The following is a 21,315-nucleotide window of genomic DNA, read 5'->3' on the forward strand; positions in this document are numbered from 1 at the left end:
AATACTTAAATAAAAGAATATGTCACAAAGGAGGATAACCATGTGGCCAATGAGCCTATAAAAAGTCATCAGAGAAATACACATTAAAACCAGACACAACAACACACCCACCAGAATGGCTAAAATTAGGACAATTTTAACCATAACCACTGATGGCAAAGATGTGGAGCAAATGGAATTCTCATATTTTAATGGTGGGAGTGTAAACCGGTATATCCTTTTGGAGAACTGTTTGGCAGTATCTACTAAAACTGTACCAGGTTTATATCCTACAAAAATGAGTATATATGTGTGCACTAAAAGACATGTACAAGACTGTTCATGACAACCTTATTCTTAACTGAAAATAACCCAAATGTCCACCAACAGGAGAATAGTTAAAATAAACCATGGTATAAACACACATGGCAATGAATTATTGCTACATACAATAACATGGGTGACTATCATAGACATAATATATGAAAGAAACCACATAAATACACACAAAATACACCATGTATGAATTTTGAACTCATTTCTATGAGTTCAAACCAATCATAACTAATGCATGGTAGTAATTCAGAGCAGTGGTTATTTATAAGGGGTAGAATATTGACTGGAAGGGGGCATAAAAGAGCTCACTGAATGCTAATAGAGATAATATTATCTCTTCATCTGGATAGTAGTTATACAGGGACATACTTTTGTAAAAATTCATCCTATTGTACACTTAAGATTTTATATATATTATTATATTTACTATATAAATGTTCTAAGTCAAAAAATGTTTCTCAGAAAATCAACATACCTATATTAACAGCAGTTACTTTACAAGTTGAATGAATATATGGCTATAGTTACAAATATACCATTTTTTAAAAAAGTTTTGCTTATTTATGCCTTGGCTTATTCTGGGATTTAAAACTATATATGTATGTCTCAAGAGGTAGTATGGTACGGGGGAAAGATCTTGAACCTAGTCAGACAGATCCTAGGTTCAGATTCTGTTTTCCCCATTTACTATGTGAGTTTGCCCTCTCTGAGCTTGTTTCCCATCCATAAAAAGGAGCTAGCAGTCCCTACCTTTAAATGCTGTTATGAGGATTATAGGTAATAGACCTTCAGTACCTGGCACATTCTGTGCACTCGGTAAGTTATCAACTATCATCACATTTGAACTTTCACGAAGTCTGTGGCTTAAATCATAATCTACCCTTAACAAAACCTAAGCCAATGTTTGCTTATTTGGCTCATTCACATGACTCTGTAAAAGGTCACCAAAAGATTAAGTCATTTAAGAAAATATTACTAACCACGTTAAAGATACATGAAGTTGAGATACATGAAGTTGACTTAACTTCTAATTTCTATAACTAATCCTTAGAAAATATGAAACAATGCCTAAAACTGAAGGACTGAGACCATAATCCCTGAATCAACTCATGAGATCAGTGGTAGTTCTGTTAAAAGAAAGTTTTGGGCTGCGTCTTCTGTTCCGGGTCCTGGCTCTGCCCCAGAACCCACGCGCCCAGGAGCCGGCGTGTGTGTGCATGTGTGTGTGTGTGTGTGTGTGTGCATGTGTGCATGTGTGCACGCGCGTGTGTAGCAGGCTCCGTGCAATCGCTGTACATACATCGCAGCTGGACAGGTTCTGGCGCCCCGCCATGGGCGCCGGTCCCTGCATCACAACACTCAAGAAGGAGGAAAAAAAAAAAAAGGAGATGGAAATTTTGAAGTGGAACAGGACATGCAACCCAGAAGTTATCACCAGTACCTTGAAGTATACTGGCTGCAGATACTTTCAAATTAGAGGAAAGATCACAAGAAGAAAAGCTTCTAAGATAGGTGCCTGGTTGGGACAGAAAGGATTCTACATGTTCCACTAGGAGAGAGTTAATCTGACCAACACTCTACCATCCACCACTCACACAAAGTGTTAACAAAGGTCCATGAGCTCACGTTGGGTGGTAGTGGTGGGGTCTCTAACAGGCCCTCTAGGAATTTCCCAGAATCAACCATTGAGAGTTCCTTCCAAACAAACTAAAAACTCACCAGAGAGGAAATTTCCATCTTTTACAGGACACCAGTCCAGGTGCATCAATGTGAACATCAACCTTCAAGGCCAGATAATACTTCTAGATGATATGATCCAGCTTTACCAAGGACCCTTCACTCCAAACTTATTTTTATAGGGACTGGGATGGAGGTGGATGGAGGTGGAGGGTGGTGGTGAAGAACACAAGCAGGAAAGGTAGTGGCGAAAAAAGGGAAAAGGAAGACCAACAACTGTATCTGAAGTCATGCTACTGATTTAAACAGCACAAAGCACACTAGCAAGGCTTAGTTAATGGATCACACACATACACAAAATCATTACCTTTCTACCACACTATGTTTGAGGTTTATAATTAATGACTTGTTAAATCATTTGGGTGAGTGAAAAAAATCTGTATTTTCTTTAGAAAAATGAATTGAAGTATTACATAAGCAATTATCAACATCAATTTGCATTACAAACACTGCCTGTTATTGCAGTAGTTCGGATTATTCAAATCTTTACTATAATACCCTCATGGGGATTTTAAGATACTATCAGAATGCACTGTCAATTACTCTAACCAGCCTACATTCCTGCTTAAGAATCAACTTTGTCATAAAGAAACAAAGGAACCCTTCCTCTGAGCCATATGAAAATTTAAGTTTTAGTTAATTTTTTGGTTTTCACTACTACATCTAGAGATGACTGAACCATGGTGTCACAAAAGTTTTCATGCTTCTAAAATGTAAACTCCACAAAAATGATAATTTTCTTTCCTCTTTTTGAGTGGTTTGTCCTCAGCATATTAGCTCAATGGCGGCTAACAAACAAAGAGAGGCCCTAAAAATAGAAGCTTTTACTAAAGAATTGGAAAGGTAGTGGTGTTTGTTTTTAGGACTATCATCATTCTTTTAACATAGGCTGCAAACTTCAAGGCTACTTAAATCAAACTTCTACAACTCCCCAAGGCTGAGTATTTTTCAGAGATCTCATAATTCCTTAGAACTCACCAATTTAAAAACAAAACCCCAAGACATCACTGACATCAACTGTATTAATAGTATGCGGTATTATTTAAAATATCTGTTAAATAAACAGTATATTCCACATACTTTCATTCTCTGCTTACATCAAAAACAATATTAGTATTTATTCAGCACTTACCATGAGTCAATACTCTGTGAAAAGCACTCATGAATTACTTCATTTAGTCCTCACACTATGGTATGAGGCAGGAATTATTTTCTTCATTTTACAGATGAAGAAATAAAAGCTTAAAGAAGTTTAAAAAAAAATCCCTCACTGTAGTATAACTAGTAAGTGGTGACTCAGTCACAAGCTAATAAAATATTTGAAAAATGTCTTACTGCAGAAATAACTGACAGCAAATATCAGAATTATGAGTCGTCCCTAAAAGGTTTCTAAGTTGTTCAGAAAAAAGTTTCTGAAACTTCCACAGTAATTTGGGAGAAAAAAAGATGCTTACAAACTAAGATGAAGAAAGTGTAATGAACAAAAATGCCAAGAAATGAATCTCTTGTTTCAATATTAATAATGTACATAGTGGTAAAATATGCGGTAAACAGTTAAATAAGCAGCAAAATATCTTTATACCTAAGCTGATCACCCTCAGAAGGCTAGATTGCCAAAAGGGACAAGGAAATTATCTTCCCTGGTTTTGATGTCAGGACGATTCACGAAAGCACAAATATTCCATACATAATATAAAAGACAACGTGAGCAGCACCACCACCTCACTCTTCAATAAATGTTGCTAAATATCAGTAAGAGTTATTATTTTATAGAAGCTGGTTTTCAAAAATTCATAGGAAAGAGCATTTCCTTCACTGTATATTTTAACCTTTTACACAAATCCATAAGGTATTTTACTCATATTTTTATGGTTTCATGGTAAAAATTAAACAAGATAAATAAAAACATTAGAAACTATTTTACCTTTAACTCATTATATCAACTGACCATATTTAAGAGTTTACTAGCTATTTTTCCCAAAAGGTACTTCAACTTGACATTGAATAAATGACCCCGCATAACTGTTGATAACAAAGGCAACAAAATAGAAGCAGCCACGAGGGCAGTGTCAGCCCTTCGAAAACTGTGTTTTCCTCTAGTACCCTCTGCTCTTACATAGCTGCAGAATAAATTAGCCATTCTAATTTTCCACCCTAGTATCCCTGAAACTTTACATTGAAAATAGAATCTAAAAGCAGAAACTACTTCAATTTCACGCCCCTTCACTAAAATCTTGCCTACATCCGCAGTACAGTCTACAGATAACCCCAGATCTCCTGTTTTCTTTTTCAATTGCTTGCTCAGTGTGCTTCTGAATTTCTCCATTACTATTGATGCTTTCTCATCAGCCCGTAAAATATTCAAGAATCTTCCATCCTCAAACAAATCAGAGCAAAACAAAACAAACCCCTCCCTTCCGTGCCCTTTTAGCTCTCCTCCTCCTCCTCACCACCAAGCTTGTTGAAAGGGCTCTGTCTGTTCACTATATCTACTTCCCAAGCTCCCACCCCCTCCTCAACCCAGCACAATCTGGCTTCCATCCTACCACTCCACGGAAACTGCTCTTAGAAGAGTTACTTTACTTGAGCTCAAAAGACTAGAAAGGTCATGCAGGCACAGGCCTCTCTTGTTGACCACTGCATCCTCAGGGCCTGGCTCACAGCAGGAACTGAATGCACTACTTTTGCTCTTGTTGGGGCATTCGGCCCTCTGACCCTTCCTGAGCTCCCCACTCCTCCACACCCCTGCTGTATTTCTATAACCCTAGCTCCGGTCCCCTCCTGCTCCCCCAAGTAAGTCAGGAAGCAACTAAGTTCAATCAAGGTAAGAAGTGTGGTCTAAGAGAGGCTGGCCTGAAATATGACACATGTGAAAGAAAACAAATCCAGTCCTTTGTGCTGCAATCTGTCTGAGGAAAGAATGTGTGGAGAGGACCAGTACTTATAAGCAAGCTTGGGGGTGAGGGGGAACAGCCAAAGGACAAAAATGTGTTCATGTGTGTTTAAAAGACCAGCTGACATAAATATCTGCTTCAGTTTGAGGCACTTTCTCAGCATAAGTAGAGGTGTCAGCCAGTGTCACCAGTGCGTGACGCTACTCAGGACAGTCAACTAATTTCCCTTGTTCTTGGTTTCCGCTCCCAGCAACCTTCATCAGGACTTCATGTAAAATACCCCACAGACTCTGCCATCAGCTGACATGCTCTGAAAGAAATTTCTTGCTGTAAAGTTTTAAATTAGCTTTCTGGTCAAGACTGGGGAGTTAAACCTCAAGAGTCCAGGGTATTCTGGGAAAAACAAACAAACTCAAAAACCCCCAAACCCTACTTTATGGGCTTTCAAAACTAAAGACGCCACTTTAGTCTGTAACTATTTTATGTATACCTTGTCCAGCTCTTGGCAGCTGCCCTTTTACTGACAGTGTTACTCTATATCATAAATGCCTGCCATGAGAGCAACTAACCTTTCACAGAAAAAAAAAATCTAGCAAGTTATAAAATTGCAACCAAAAGCAGTTAGATTTCAATTATCTGAGCTAATGAGAAAGAAAGCAACATCCTAGATAATCTAAAATTCACAAATTTGGCCTTAAAATATGACCTATGTAACAGCAGATTTACCTCACAAATTATCTTTCCTGAGTACTATTAGTTCTACTTTAATTTGTTCCCTGCCTACCCATCAATTGAGTAGATGACCTAGAGACATGAGGTAACAGAAGGAAATGAGACAAGAAACAGGCTTAAGAAAATAATCATAAATTATCCACAGACAGTAACATATAATGGCAATCTTGGGGTGAATTATCATAAAACAAAAGCTTTGCATATCTGAGAAATCAAACGTAAACACATTCCAAAACAGTGCTCATGACTGCATGCATGTGTGTTACATACCACAAGTAGATCCACCTATACTGATAACTTCATGGGAATTCCTTCAGTAATTTCCATGACAGAATCCTAGCTAGGTGGTGTTGTTTGTTTAAAGTTTTACTTTCCCCTGAGAAGTAGAAAGACTAAAGGGTAAAAAGAACAAGAAAAAAAAAAAAAGTAACATTTATTATTTGCAATGTACTATTATATCTTTGGTTAGAAATCATTTGAGAATTAGCCTAGCCTGTCATATAAAGCAGAATTTTTCAAAGTCCCCCCCACCTCATAACTCACATTAGAAATATATACATTAAAATGAAAAATTTCACTAAACAGTATATACCCTCTGTGTACTCTTGATATTTTTAATTCTATTTCATTTTTTCTTAAAAGCTGGTCATAATCCCCTAAATCCATTTTACAAACTAGAAATAGATCATAACCCAAAGTAAAAAAAATTGGAGGGGAATACTCAGTGGTAGAGTGCATGCTTAGCATGCATGAGGTCCTGGGTTTGATCCCCATTAAAAAAAAGGGGGGTATCTGACACAAAGGATACTAAAGAATTTAGAGAAAATGAACAAAATTAACATCAAGTCCCCCCCAATATTATTAATATCATTGAAGTTAGGAGGTGGGTCCTTCCATACAGGTGCTGTAAATACAGGGGCTGTGAACAGTGTCACGTGATTAAATTAAAAACAAGCTGTGAAACTTGTCCATGGTTTTTACCTTTAAATTGTGTAAGCAGTACAATTTAGGGCAACTTAAAACTTCTGCAGTATTTCTACTCTGGGTATTTTCTAAGACATTTTTGTCCTATGATCAACTTTACAAGAATAACTCATTTTATAAAATGACTCATTTTATAGTCTTGAAGCCATTGCTTAAAGTTTACATAAGAAGCAAAAAGAAAAAAATTCAATCAAAATATTTCTGTATAAAATCTTAACAGAAACTGTGTTGGCAATGTCATTATGTCTACAACAATGATAAGAACTATTTGTATTCATCAATTTTCTTCAAGTTTGATCCACCTCACAATACTATCGTTCTCTTTCCTTCTGATCCACTTCCTCTAAGTCCAATTATTGCTCCCAGTATGTAAGAAGAGGAAACAGAGCTTCTTTTAAAACAAAGAACTCCTTGATCTGGTGCTTACAAGGACAAAATGCATTCTTAAATTACATTACTTGAATGAACCAAGTAATCTGATAAAATGAAATGTGTTCCCTTTCTCTTTATAGAATTTTGTGTAAAAGTAATAAATAAAAAATATTTATTTTTCAAATTCATACTACCCTCCATCTAGGAAGCAAGCCATTTTAAAGATAAAATTAAAGATACTATTTTGGTGGGAATATATACTGGTTCACATATTCCAAGCAATTTAGTAATACATCAAAAATTTTAATGCACTTTTTTTTGACTAAGCAATTTCATCTACAAGAATGTATTCTATAGATGCATTCATAAGCAAAGATTTTTCCCAAAAAATGTTAACTTCTGCATTGTTTGTTTTTAAAGAAGCAACTGAAAACAAATATCTATCAATAAGGAATTAGGGTAAATATAAAGTATAGCCATTAAAAAAGGTAAAGCTATGTTACTAATTGTGAAAGGTGTCTAAAACACATTTTTAAGTGAAAAAGCCTTCTGAAGAGATATTCTCTCTGGATTCTCCACCTATCATATCCTTTATTTCTCCTCCTTCAGGGGATCTGTTTCTTCTGCTTGCCTTGTAAGTTGTCCATGTTCCCCAGGCCTTGGCTTCATTATATTCTTATCCTTGAGAGATCTTTTACCCCTTTTGTTTGGTATTGTATGTTTTTAATGCCCAAACTTCTATCTGTGGCTGCCCAACTTCTGCCTACCCAATGCCTCTTTGAATATCTCTACCTGGATGTCCCAAATACATCTCATATTCTCCAATTCCCAAAATGAAGTCAACCTCTACTCAAAGAACAAACAGAAACCTCTTGTTCCTACAGAATATTCTGGATTATCTCTGACTGCTCCCTCTTTTCCATCACCCTCACTCAAATTAAATTAACTACAAATTAAGTCCTTCACATCTCCTACTATATTTAACATTCCACGACCAATGCTGTTATTTCAGAGTCTCATTATTTTTGGCCAGGATTCCTGTAATTCACTTGAAACTCTTTTATTTCAGCCATGCTGGCTAAGATAGTCCCTCTTTTCTACAGACAAAACTACTTCCTGGTTCCTCCATCGGCACCACGTTACCTCCAGGTTGTCACATACGCTCTTTCTTCTAATTTACAATTCTTATTGATCCACAGAATTCATTTACTAAGCCTTCAAAACCCTATTCAGGCATAGAGTTTTCTGTGAAGTGGTATCACCAATATTTATCAAGTTATTATATGATAGAAACTGTGCAAGGTGCTTATTCAAACACTATCCAATTTAATCTCAACTATCCATTTTTAAAGGAACAGGCTCAGAGACGTCAAAACACCTGCTCAAGGTCCCACAAAGAGTAACTACGGAAAGTAGGGCTATAATATTATAGATATATGTTCTTTTCATTACGTCAGGTTGCTTGTCTGAATTACTTCTTCTATGTATCTGTATTTTATTACATTTAACACAGTGAATCAAATTTATTTCCGTGTTTTTTCTCCCCTAGCTATGAACCAATGCTTCTCAATCTTTGTAGTTTTTTCTTTTAAATAAAAAGGTAGACCTGAATATCTGCATTAAAAAAAAAGTTTCAAAGATAATTCTGATGGTAGGTGAAGGTTAAGAACCACTGTGTTAATTTTCCAGAGGATATAAATATTACTGAACTTTATAATTGGGGATAATATAAATGTCTCTAAACTTCACTGTTGAACTCATACATAAATCAATGAAAAAGTACTTTTTCTTATAAAAAGTTTTCCCTTACTTACAATTTGATTGTACAAATATTTCTTAAAGTACACATACCTGAGAATGTGTACTCATTCTGTCAGTATACATACCTGAGAATATCACTATGAAATTTAACACTCGTAAGATTTCAGAAAGGAGTTCATGTTAAATAGTCAATACTTTGCTTGAAAATGAAACTTAGAAAATTTCCTGAAAGGATCAAATTTAAACTACTGCAATAATCCTTGAAACATTTATAATTATGTAGACAATTTAAATGTTTTTAGAATTCGTGGGAAAAAATAAAACCATGTTTAAAAATTAATCACAGATTCACTTGTGTACATCTTAATGAGACCACATCTTAATGAATCAGTTTTTCAGTTTTCACTTGTTGAACACTAAGAAATGAACATGTGAACAGCAGCAACAATAGCAATGTTTCTCCACTTCCAGAAACCAAAGTCACTGGTAATCTGATTAAAAGCTGCATTTTTTATTTAGGTGTAACACTTGCACTGGGCTTCCATTAAACTTCTGAAACCTAATGAGACAGAAAGCTATCATCTGCTGGCTAATTATGATACAGAGAAATGAGTTTGAAATATGGGAAGGAGTAAGAAGAAATGGTGATTTAACTACAAGTAAAAAGTAATGAACAGTCAAACATTCTGTCTGGGCTTCAGGTAAAAGAAAATTTGAATTTGATACCCGAATCTCTTGTATAATTTTTTTTTTAAGGAACAAAGATGCTATTAAAAATATTCAGTGTAAAAAGAATTAAATTATTTCTTAATGATAGGCTCATTACTTTTTATAAGTAGCTACTAAAAACAAAAGCCTTAAGAAAATTAATCAATGCTTCAGATTTTGAGTGTTGCTAAAAAAGAAGTGTTTTATCTGCAAATACTCCAGGTCAACACTTCTGCATTCACACAATTACAATAAGAGATGAGAAACCATGGCAAAACAGAAAATACTACAAAACATAAGCAATGACCAAGAAAATAACAACAAAAATACCCAGTTGGGAGGGTGAGTGAGGCAGAAATATTATTCATTTCACCCATTTAAAAAACTGGTCTCATTAAGATGTATGCAAACATTAAAGATCCTACTCCTGGAAGTCTTATTTTGAAAAGTATCATTTAAAGTTGGCATTTAGAGAATAAGATGTGGCTTAGGAATGATTTATATTACCTAAGAACAGAACTGTTAATTATATTTAACATAAAACTGAAACTTAGGAATGTAGAGTATTTACAGTTATTATTAAGTTTTTTGCTGGATATTTTACCTTGTTGTCCCCTTATGCTCATCTATCTTACTTTCTAACTGCTGAGCACTGTTTACAAAATTGAAAGTTCCTGGCACTTGTATATTCCAACACATCATGAGCAAATTGGGGTAATCTGACCTTTTTCTTTCTAACCCCAATGTCTCCATTTTTCCTTATTGACTATGCTAGCTAATGCCTCCAATAGTAGTAGTGGTGATGAAAGGCATCTGGAATTCCTTCTTAAGATTCTGATTTTTGATTTGAGGTATGTATGTTTTATTATACTACAGAATTATCCAATAATTCTTATTTTAAGTTGCTGTGTCAAAAAAAATCAGTAATGGAGTTTAAAAATGCCTTTTCAGTATTTATGGAGATAATTACATCATTTTCCCTTAGATCTATTAATGTAGCAAAAAATATTAATGTAGCAAAAACCAATAGTTACTCCTAAGCATTATCAGCCTGTTTGATATGAGGGTTTTGTTTTCTATTGCAGGAAAAATGTGTATTTCCAAATAATCAAATAAGAATTGTGTTAGATTATCTACTCAAGTACACATTAAGTCAAACATAAGTATTTAACTTGTTTGATCCAACTTATTCCTTACTTTCACTTTTACAAGTGGGCTTCAAAACAAACTGAAATTCTTACAAGTATTAAACAGACTTCAATTAGTAGCATAAGTTCTTGCAGGCTTCATCAGGCTCTGTTCTTACTCAACTCTCCCCTACACAATCTCAGCCACCTAAAGGCTTTAAGTGGCACATTTTAGGACTCCCAGATTTTTCCCTGCAGCCCAGACCTCAAACCTGAACTCCAGTCCAGACTAGCCAATTCACTACAATCCTCTCCAGTTGAATTCCTCAAAGACTTGGCTTAACAAGAACAGAGCTCAAGCTTTTCTTCCTCAAACCTGGTCCTCATCCAGGGCAAATGGCCTCAACACCTACCTAGTCACTAAGCCAGAAACTTCACAGCCATCCTTGACAAAGCTCCCCACCCACCACTATCTCTAAAGAATGATTTTTATCTTATAAATGCCTCAACTTTGTAATACCTATACCTCTTTCCAACTCCTCTGACTCCATTCTGGCCTAGGCTGTCATTATCTAAACTAGTCTCCCTGGTTAGTATTCAATCATGCCTGACCCAAGCAATTTTGAAAAAAAGTCAATCTGATCACATCAATTCCCTGCTTGTGATAAAGATTTTTAAAAAATCTTTAATAAAGTCTAAGCCATTCTCACCTCTCCAGTCATGGACTCCTTCTCCCTTCCCCCATTGTTTTCAATGCTCTAAACTGGGCCATCTTTCAGGTTCTGAAAGGCAGACAATAACATTCTTTTGCGCCACAGGGCCTTTGCGACTCGTAGCCCTACTGCTTAAAACATGCTCACACATGCTTCAATTCTTAGGTAAAAATTAGATAAGGAATCAATTCCTCTACTAAGTTTCCTAACATCCTCCCTCAACTCATACTGAGACAGGAGGGAAGGGGGCAGGGCACAACCATTAAAAGAATGACACAGCAATTAGCACCAAGATGGTGGAACATTCAACTCCCAATAGACCTTGAGCTTCAATATACTCACTGAAATACAACAGCATCCTATCTAGCATTTTAATTAATTAATTAATTAAATGGCAACAGTTTCAAGGCTGACCATAAAAGGTCAGAAAGTGGGTGATGGCCCAATTCTTGAGAATCCCAGCCCCTTTCCCAAAGCAGTTGGAATAATCCTCCCACTTGTTGGCATATGAAGTTACCGAGCCCATTAAAATTAATAACACCTCAGGGGTGATCTCATTTTTCCTAGCCAACCCCATGCTCTGAAGCCATGCTTCTAAGATAGCCTGCATTCTGCCTATGGAATGCGTATCTCCTAGGTCCTTCTCTTGCCTTTTGAGAAGGTCTGCACTCTGTCTATGGAGTGTGTATCTACTTTTATTTCAAATTTACTTTAACCACACCACACTCCCTCCACCCAATGCCTCATGGCCTCTCTGGCCTTCTGAGAGCCCTCCATTCTGTCTATGGAATGTGTATCTCTCTGAATAAATCCACTTTTACTCGACTACGGCTTGCTCTTGAATTCTTTCCTGTGCGAAGCCAAGGACCTTCACTTGGCGGGGCGCATCCCAAGGACTCACCTGAGACCTGGGACATGGCCATCCTCTTGCACCCCATTTTTCCTGTATCACTACTATACATAATTCTTTCAGAGCACAAGAACTGCAATAAGTTATAGTTTGTAATTAAAAACTTGTAATTTGAAAAATGACTGTATACTATGAAGAACACACTTAAAAGCTTAAAAGTAGGAATTTTAAGAAACCTATTTTAAATTTCTAAAATTAGGTAATTTTAAAAAAACTACTTTCTAAAACAATGAAGTTATCTTGTATTTCTTGTCCATAGATAAAAATAAGTCAACATCATGCTCTAGAGCAGCACTGTCCAATCAAAATAAAATAAAGCCACATATACATTGTAAAATTCCCCAGTAGCCAATTAAAAAAGCAACAGGTGAAATTAATTATATTTTACTTAACCCAAAGTATCCAAATCACTATTATTTTAACATGTAATCAATGTTAAATTTATATTTTACATTAGTTTGTGAAATCTGGTGTGCATTTTACACTTGACGCACATCTTACTTTGGACTAGCTTTGTTTAAAGTGCCACATGTGGCTAGTGGCTTCTGTACTGCACAACACAGTTCTAGAAGATAATATTCTATTTCATGTACTTAAATAGCTTGTTAACAAAATTAGTTATTTTTTTTAAAAAGCATGGCATTAAGCAATTTTAATTTCATATCAACAAAGATATGTCTCACCTTTCAAAACCCTTCAAAATGTTTAAATTATGCAAACATTCCACACTGCTGAAAAGCCTGAATTTAAAATAAAAATTCAGGAAAACAATCTTAAAACTGTATATTTATTGAGCATTTAAGGAGATTAAAGGAAGATAGGTTCTCTCACCCATTGCTGGTACAAATGATTTTATTACAACCTCTTAGAAAGCAACTAGCTTTCCCTTTGACTTAGTAACTCTGTTTTTAAGACTCAGTCCTGTAGAAATAACCAAAGACAAAGATTTACCTACAAATTTGTTCACTGAGATACAATATGATTCATTCATACATATATGTGTGTATGACACTCATATATCCAAAGGGGAAAAAGTAAAAATAAAGGTAAGCCAAAATGTTTATAGTTATTTCTTTGCAATGATGACTAATGACATATTTCTTCCATTATTCCTTTAAATACAGTTACTGAGTGCTAGTCTGTCCCAGGCATTAAAACAAATGGATCTGTGCCATCAAGAGGCATACCAGATTTCTTTATACTTTACACATTTTCCAAATTTTCTATAGTAAAAGTACGTAATACTTTCATAATTTTAATATACAGAAAAATAAGGAGTGGATACTGTTTTGGGCAAGTCAGCTGTAAAGGGACATTTTGGGGTCAACTGGGGAAGAATTTGAATATGGCTTTGAATATTAGTTTAGAGGAAAATTTCCTGAAATGGTAAGGGGGCAGGGGTCTAACTGACTAAAACAGAACAACCTACAAACGTCTGTATGATAACACTTCACACTGGTAAAAAGTGCACATGTATAAAAACTGTAAGAATATATATATGTATATATATTTATAACTGAACCACTCTGTTGTATACTTGAAACACTGTGAATCAACTGTACTTCTATATTTATATATGTATGTGTGTACATAAACTGTGTGGAAAGATATGCACTAAACTGTTAACAGTGGGGACTTCGGGGTAATGGAAATGTAATTTTTTTTTTTTTTTTTTTTGCTTTTCCATTTTCTACAATGCTTCTGTATGCTTCTGCAATAAAAGACTATTTTTTAGAATTAAACTATATACACCTTGCATTTACTACATACAATAAATACTTCTAGGTTCTATAAGAGACAGAACTGAGTCAATGGAGTCACAACCTTAAAGAAATTTATAATTAGGAGAGACAATATACAGTAAAAGTAATTAATACAAGGCAAAATACAAGCATCAAATGAAGTAAAATGTGGTTATAAGGATTCTAAGAAAAAGATCTCACTTGATTGGGAAGAGTGATGAAAATGAGAAAAAAGCTTCACAAAAGAGAATTTGAAATGGGAAGGATATTAACTGACAGAGGAAACGGCAGGCACTAAAGATAAAACATAGGGCAACTGTCAAAGAGCAGGAAGTCAAATTACAGCATGTTACAGTCTGGCTAGATGTAGGATAGATGAAGGGAGTAGGCAGCATGCTGGGAAAGTAGGCTGTGAGGGTCTTGACTTTTCAGAAGGGAGTATGTATCTCTAAGTTGTTTTTTCTTTTTAATATTCTTTTCCATTATAGTTTATTATAGATATTGAATATAGCTCCCTGTGCCATACAGTATGACCTTGTTGTTTATGTATTTTAAATATAATAGTTTGTTGTATGTCTAAGTTTTCTGAGTTTAGCAGTGGGGAAATTATTAGAGGTCTCAACTGTCCGACCACTTCTCATCATCTCTATTGCTGCCATCTTGATTCAAACCACTACTATCATCTAATTATTTTTAATTTTTGCAGTATTATTTATTTATTTTTATTTTTGAAATATTCTTGATGTACAATATTGTTAGTCTCAGGTGTATTACACACTGATTTGACAATTGTATACATTATGAAATGATCATTTGGCTGTATCACTGTCACCAACTCCTAACAATATCTTGTTGCTTCCACTCTTATGCTCCTATAGTCTATTTTCTGTACAGCAACCTGACAGATCCCTTTAAAAGACAGATGATGTCATAGCTCTACTCAAAATCCCTGCAAGGGCTTCCCTTCTCACACAGTAAAGTCAAAGTCATTAGAATTTCTACAAAGCCCTACAATACTGCCCTCTCACCCTCTAACTCTCTGATCACAGATACTACTCTTCCGCTTGCAATTCTTTGAATATTCCAGGCATACTTCTGCTTCTACCACTCTTCCCCTTATTTTCTTCACCTCCTTCAGGTCTTAAGCCTTCTCTGACACCACACTATATAAAACAGAAAGCTCCAACAACTTCCCACTCCTGGCTCAAAGTCAAAAAGTCTGTACTCTCCTAGCCCCCAATCCTATTTTTCTCCATGATACTGAATATCACCTGCCATCTCTATATTTTCTGTGTCTATTCCCACACACATAGACAAACATGAATGCGCACACACACATATACAAATGCCAAGAAACTGAAGCTCTTTGAGGGCTAGTTAAAAAAATTTGTTCATTTCAATGTCCCAAGCACCTAGAACACAACCAGACATACAATGAGTGCTGTACAAATGAAAGGAAGAGAATATCACGAGGTAGATATTTAGTTAAAATGTTCATGGCATAATGTAAACATTTACATAAATAGACTATGCAGTGAATTTATTCTAATTTACTACTTAATTTTCCTCTGGGAACTACTCACCAAAATAGTGCTTGTAAATTAAGCTTTGAACATACAGACAACCTTTAATTGATCAACTATTTATCTCTGTAAGGTTTACTTAGGTCAGTTGTTTGGAATAGGGGTGGTGGTGACTGAGGAACGATAGGATGGAGTCTTAAATCTCCTATTTTCCTTCTTTTTTCAGCTCCCCTAAACTCCTGACTTTCCTGCTTCCTCCTCATGTATAGTTTCTGATCTTTTCCCTTTGCCAGGAAATAAGTAAAATCCAGACCTATGAGCCCTACCCTAGGCTAAGGCCAGAAACAGAAACTAGGAGTCTGGTGCAGGACTGTCGAGATGGTTGGCAGTAATTAGAGGAGAGCCCAGGCAAGGGAAGTTACTGCGGAGGAAACTCTGGAGGGCAGCAATTCTTAATTCAAGTATTTTCAAATTAGAGTTCCTTGTATTTTAAAACAAAATCAACAGAGAATAACACTATCTCCTTATTGTCCTCTTTTTAAACATACACTGCTGAAAAAGAGTGATACTTGGTTTTTAAATAAAAAAAACTGAACTTTGTATTTTATTATGCATATAATTTAAGGAAAAAATTTAATGAATGATCAACTACATATCACCTGGCTGTGTTAAACCTCAACTTTATTTATTTACTAAATCTGCTTCAGATTTATTTTAAAGACAGTAAAGTCTTTAAAAAAAACCATGGGCAATTCTTAGATCCTTTATTCCTCTCCAGCTCTCCAAAGGTAACTTTTACTCTGATTTGAAGTTTATCATTCCAATGATGTTGTCATACTTTTGCTACATATTACATAATTCCCATAAAAGATAGTGTATAGTCTGGCATGTTTTAAAGACTATATAAAAATATATAAACATGATAAATAAAATTATTATAGCCTGGCTCTGTCACCAGCTGTCTGACCTCAGGCAAGTTACATTAATATCTCTGTGCCTCAGTTTCCTTTTTGACAAATGGGAATGACACCACCTCCAAGTTTAGAGGATGGTTGTGAGGATTAAATAATGAATCAATATACTGCATAAAAATCACTCAGGAAAGTATCTCGCTCATAGGAAGTAGTATGTATCAGTGTCAGCAATTATCATACAAAGTTGCAAAGGAACCTGTGACTGTGTTATGTGTATGTATACATGTGTATATATTGATTGAGAAAAGATTAGTTATCAAAAGGATATTTATATATAATCCATATAATGCCAGATATTTTCAAAATTGTGTAAAAACTAGAAATATTTATAAATTTCAGGCTGGAAAGGTTCACTAGCCTAAAAAGAGGAATTGAAAGTGCTAAGCGTAGAGAGAAAAAGACATTTTTAACTTACAAATTGTAGGCAACATTAGAATACAAACATTTGATTTAAATAATTTATGACTGTTTAAAAATACCTAAATACTTAATGTCCTCCTTTTATGAGGTTTTGGGGGTAGGCGTGGGAGAGAAGGGGTAATGAGATGCTATGCAAAGACTTCTTAGACTGTTAGTAGAGGAACTTTAGATTTCACACAAAATAAAACATTATTTGATAAATTTCACTACTTTTCTGAACAAGTTTTTTAACTAACTGTAAGCTGAAAAAAATAAAATTTAAAATGATGTTTTAAGATGGGATTCACTGAGATTACAAGATTTTCATAGACAACTGGATTCTGCCAAATTTATCAATGCAACTGAGGACACATTTTCTTTGTTTTGATAAAGAATTTTTTTTTATAATCTCTAGGTCAAAAGATCAGAAAACATCAAAACTTAAATGTCCTACATATTATGTGAATTTCGAGTGAATTTCTTTCAAGAGCTTTAAAAATATTTATCTATGCTTTTTACCAAAATATGTTTTTTATAGATATCTATAAAATGTACTTCTGCTTCGAAGATCAATATATCTAATGATACATCTAATGAGCATTTAATAGGTGCCATTTACTGGGCTAGATGTTTTACCAGAATCTTCTTTTTAAGCCAGTTTTAATTTATGAACAAAATCTGATACATCTACTTCTGCAAAGAGTTAAAAATGACTACTACAAAAGCCAACATTTAAGTCGGCAAAGTATATAAAATGTAGATAAACTGTGTAGATTATATCAACACAATAGCGCTGAAACAGTTGTTTCCCTTAGAGTTAAGCGTATATTTATGTCTAAAAGGTTAACCGAAAGCAACAATTAAATGTAACATCAAGGATTAAACTGTCTACCCATTCTATCCTACAAAAAAACGGGAACGTGGCTGGTGAAAGGGAAGATTAAAGTTCAGAGTAAAGTTTTACTTTTCTTCTCCTAAAGTGAGAACTTTGAAACGGAACCACTGCTTTTGTTTCTTTGCCCACCTCCCCTGCCTCCAGTAAGATATTTACAATATGGGTTAGTCCTTCCTTCGGCCCCAATAGAAGATTCATTGGGAAACCAAGCTGTAATTTGCATTAACCAACAAGAGAAAAACCTGGTCATTCTCAGTATTTTCCTAATGGTGAAAGGATCCTAGCACCGTTCACCCTATACTCTGTTCCCTGCCTAAGCAAGAGACGTAACACCTGCCAAACTGGGCACTTAAAGAATAATGGCCAACTTTTCTAACGCAGTCTGGGGAAGGGACGCGGATGACTTTTTGAGGCGTACAAGAAGGGGACAGAAAAGGTCCTTCTCAGGAAGGGATGCACGAGCTTCGGGGTCGTCTCCTCTGCCTGTTGGAGGATTCAAAACCAGTTTGTTTCAGAAACCCTAGGAAGCAGCACACCCTGGTCACAGCCGGCCTCGGGCCTGGGAGAAGCAGGCAGTGTTTACACCTGTCACGAGGAAGGGGGGGAGGAAGGAGGAAGCTGGAGCAAAGCCCCAAACTTCTCAGCAAGCTCCCGGGAGGGAGGGGCCGGCGCGGAGCTGTGGGCAGGTGGAAGCAGAGGGTCAGGGCGAGGCGGCGGAGTCCGTGGAGGTGGGACTAGCTCTCACTTCCCTGGCCGGTGCCCGGGACGGCTGGGAGGGGGCAGTGCGCTTCGGGCGCCGCCGCCGGCGTCCGCGCACCCGCCGCGGACGCGGACGGAGCCCAAGCCCGGAGCCCGCAGGCCCGCGGAGCCGGCACCGTCTCCGCAGCCCCCGGCTCCGCGGCAGGCAGGTGCCTCTGGCCCGGGCGAGGGTCTGGCCGGCGGGCCGGGCCGGATCCCCCATTCTATTTGCCCCGCACGGCTTGGGAGCGGAGCGGTGGCGCTTACCTGGTTCGTCCGGGGCGGCCGCGATGGGCATGGCTCAGGGGCCCGGGGAGGAACTGGCTCCCCGGGGAAGGACCGGCTAGTCCGACACGGAGGTGGTGAAAGCGGAAGGCAGGCTGCTCACAGCCCTGTCAGCGAGGCAGCGCCATGGACGCCCACCCGGAGTTTCAGCGCTGCCGCGAGACCCCCATCCCATTACCCTCCGCCCTCTTCCGCCGCCGCCGCCTCCTCCACCTCCTCCTCCGCGGAGACCCCCCGCCCACTCCACACACTCTCCCATCATGCAGCGGGAGAACCGCTGCCTCCAACACGTCACTTCCGGGCGCAGGTGGCTAGGTCGGGGCCATGCGCTGGTGAGCGCTGGGGGGGGGTGGGGGAGGACACTCGAGGGGAATCAGTGTCACAGAACGCTTATCCTTGCGCAGGCGCCATTGCGCAAAGCTCCGGCCGCCATTTTGGATGCGGGCAAACTGCCCTTTTCCTTGACTTCCCAGCGAGTTTTGTGGGGAATACGTCCTCCCGCCCTCCGCCGCCCCTGAGGCAGCGCTCCCAGCGAGAGACAGGTGCTCCTCAGCGGCTAACTTTTACGTTCTGCTCAGGACCGAGTTAAGTCTCTTGCTCTGCAAATAAAATTGCAAAGGTTTTGAAATACGGAACCGTATCTTCTCCATCAGAAACCTACTGGAGAGCACTTATCAGCTTGCCCTTTCGCTCCGAAAAACGTTTTCTTTCACAGGTTAAATCCCTTCTTCTTTTAATTTAAGCTGACAGAGAGTCAGCCGATATATAACAAAGAAGAGATAAATCAAACTTAAGATGAGAACGCAAGGAGTGAAAGCAGCCGCCGAACTGACAAATCGTCTTCGAGACGACCACCACCAGCAACAAAAATATGGGGGGATTTTGCTAACGGATCGAGACGGTGTTCGTTTTTCAGAAATGCTGTGGGAAACGATTCGATGAAACTAAAGAAATCAAATCGACTTCCGCATTTCTCTAACAGAGGTCATAACATATTTTTTTTCTCATCAGTCTAGGTCGTTTATATTTTTATAACCTTTCCCCCTCCTTTATCATGACTATCTGTTAGAACACCGGCCACTGTAAAAACCAGACTACAAAGCTGTAAGGATTATTGTTGTATGATGATCCCGGGATCCTGTCCTGCAATCATGAACCCTGTGGGTGCTCATTCTGCTTACTTTTGCCAAAGCTGTGCTAGCAATTTGAATAATTTAAAATAGTTCCAGAACAGTAAAGCTCAGCAGCTATGCAAAGAAACAGGGATGGAAAACACCCTCTCAGCCACAGAGAAGTGTCCACCCCTTTGAGTGGAGGAATTATACAAATCAGGGGAAAGATAAGGACAAAAGCAGTTCATAACGGTTTATCCCGCCTCTGCAATGTTCTAGACAAATTAACTTGGAGAGCTAAAACAGACCCGCATTTGTCTCTTTACAACTTAATCGCTGTAAGATATACGGAGACTGCATCACTTTCAATTGGAGTACCAATTGCTTTGTGGTGGTGCTGGATTTTTTATTATTGCTCAGTCACTAAAGCAAGAAAAAATCTATATGGCTTGTCAAATTTATTCCTATTGTATTTCGCCCCCTGCTGGTTTGGCTGGCGTGCAGGCTTAAAAATACGTAAGTCACTCTAAACGTTTATTGACCAGGAAGGAAAGAAAAAAAATGTGTGTGTGTAGAAAATGGAAATGAATTTATTTATTCATTAATTAATTTTTTAAAGAATTTTTTTGTTGTTTTTGGAGGGAGGTAGTTAGGTTTATTTATTATAATGGGGGTACTGGGGATTGAACACAGCACCTCATACATGCTAAGCACGTGCTCTACCACTGAACTATAACCTACCCCCCCGCCCGAAATTAATTTATTTTAGGTGGACACATAGTTGTTTTAATTTGATAAGTCAACTAAACAGAAATATCAGATAAAAACCTATGACAAAATCCTAAAGCAGACCCTACACTGAGAAAATGTTTAAACTGAAATAACAGATTTAAACATCACAATATTCAAAAGAAAACCATGCTTTCAAAAAAAAATCTTCCTGATTTCATAAATAACATGATTACAAAATGATAATTTTTGTCAGGTGACTGCAGAAGCCAATTCTATTCACTTAAGGACGATTCAAAAATCAGTCTTCATCTTTGTATATAGAAATTGAGTAGGTATTTGGCCAGCTGACTAATGAGCAACGAACTTGTAATTGGTAATCTTACACATAATTCTGAAGACAGCATTCCAATGGTTATGAAATTGTATTACAAAGGGAAAGTATCTCTGAATGTTTTTAAGATGATGAATCTGTGGGAAATATACTTACTAAAATTCTTTGCACTTGGATCCAATGATGGTATTGTTTTTAATTACTTAAAAAAAAAAACCCAAAACTACATTACTTAAGATTTTACATCAAGGAAAGAAAAATTAAATGACCAGTTACTTGTTGTATTTACTTCTAGTTTTTTCTCCTGTGCAGATTTTTTACAAAATTATAA

The 21,315-nt window shown here is 37.1% G+C and overlaps 1 protein-coding gene across 5 annotated transcripts in view; it reads right to left on the reverse strand.

Annotated features, from left to right (window-relative positions):
* The window catches only part of AFTPH (aftiphilin), a 61,237-nt gene extending 42,200 nt beyond the window's left edge, over positions 1-19,037 (reverse strand). For 3 of the 5 annotated variants that reach the window (XM_031467139.2, XM_031467138.2, XM_031467136.2), the window contains exon 1: positions 18,792-19,037. The gene's annotated coding sequence lies outside the window, so the exon portion shown is untranslated. Of the gene's footprint in view, positions 1-5,948; positions 5,968-18,791 lie in introns of those variants that run through there. The other 2 variants (XM_031467141.2, XM_064494447.1) reach the window with 2 other exon arrangements.
* Between the last annotated feature and the right edge of the window lie 2,278 nt (positions 19,038-21,315).

The sequence above is a fragment of the Camelus dromedarius genome, chromosome 15 (genome assembly GCF_036321535.1).
Source record: "Camelus dromedarius isolate mCamDro1 chromosome 15, mCamDro1.pat, whole genome shotgun sequence".
NCBI classification, from domain to species: Eukaryota; Metazoa; Chordata; class Mammalia; order Artiodactyla; family Camelidae; genus Camelus; species Camelus dromedarius.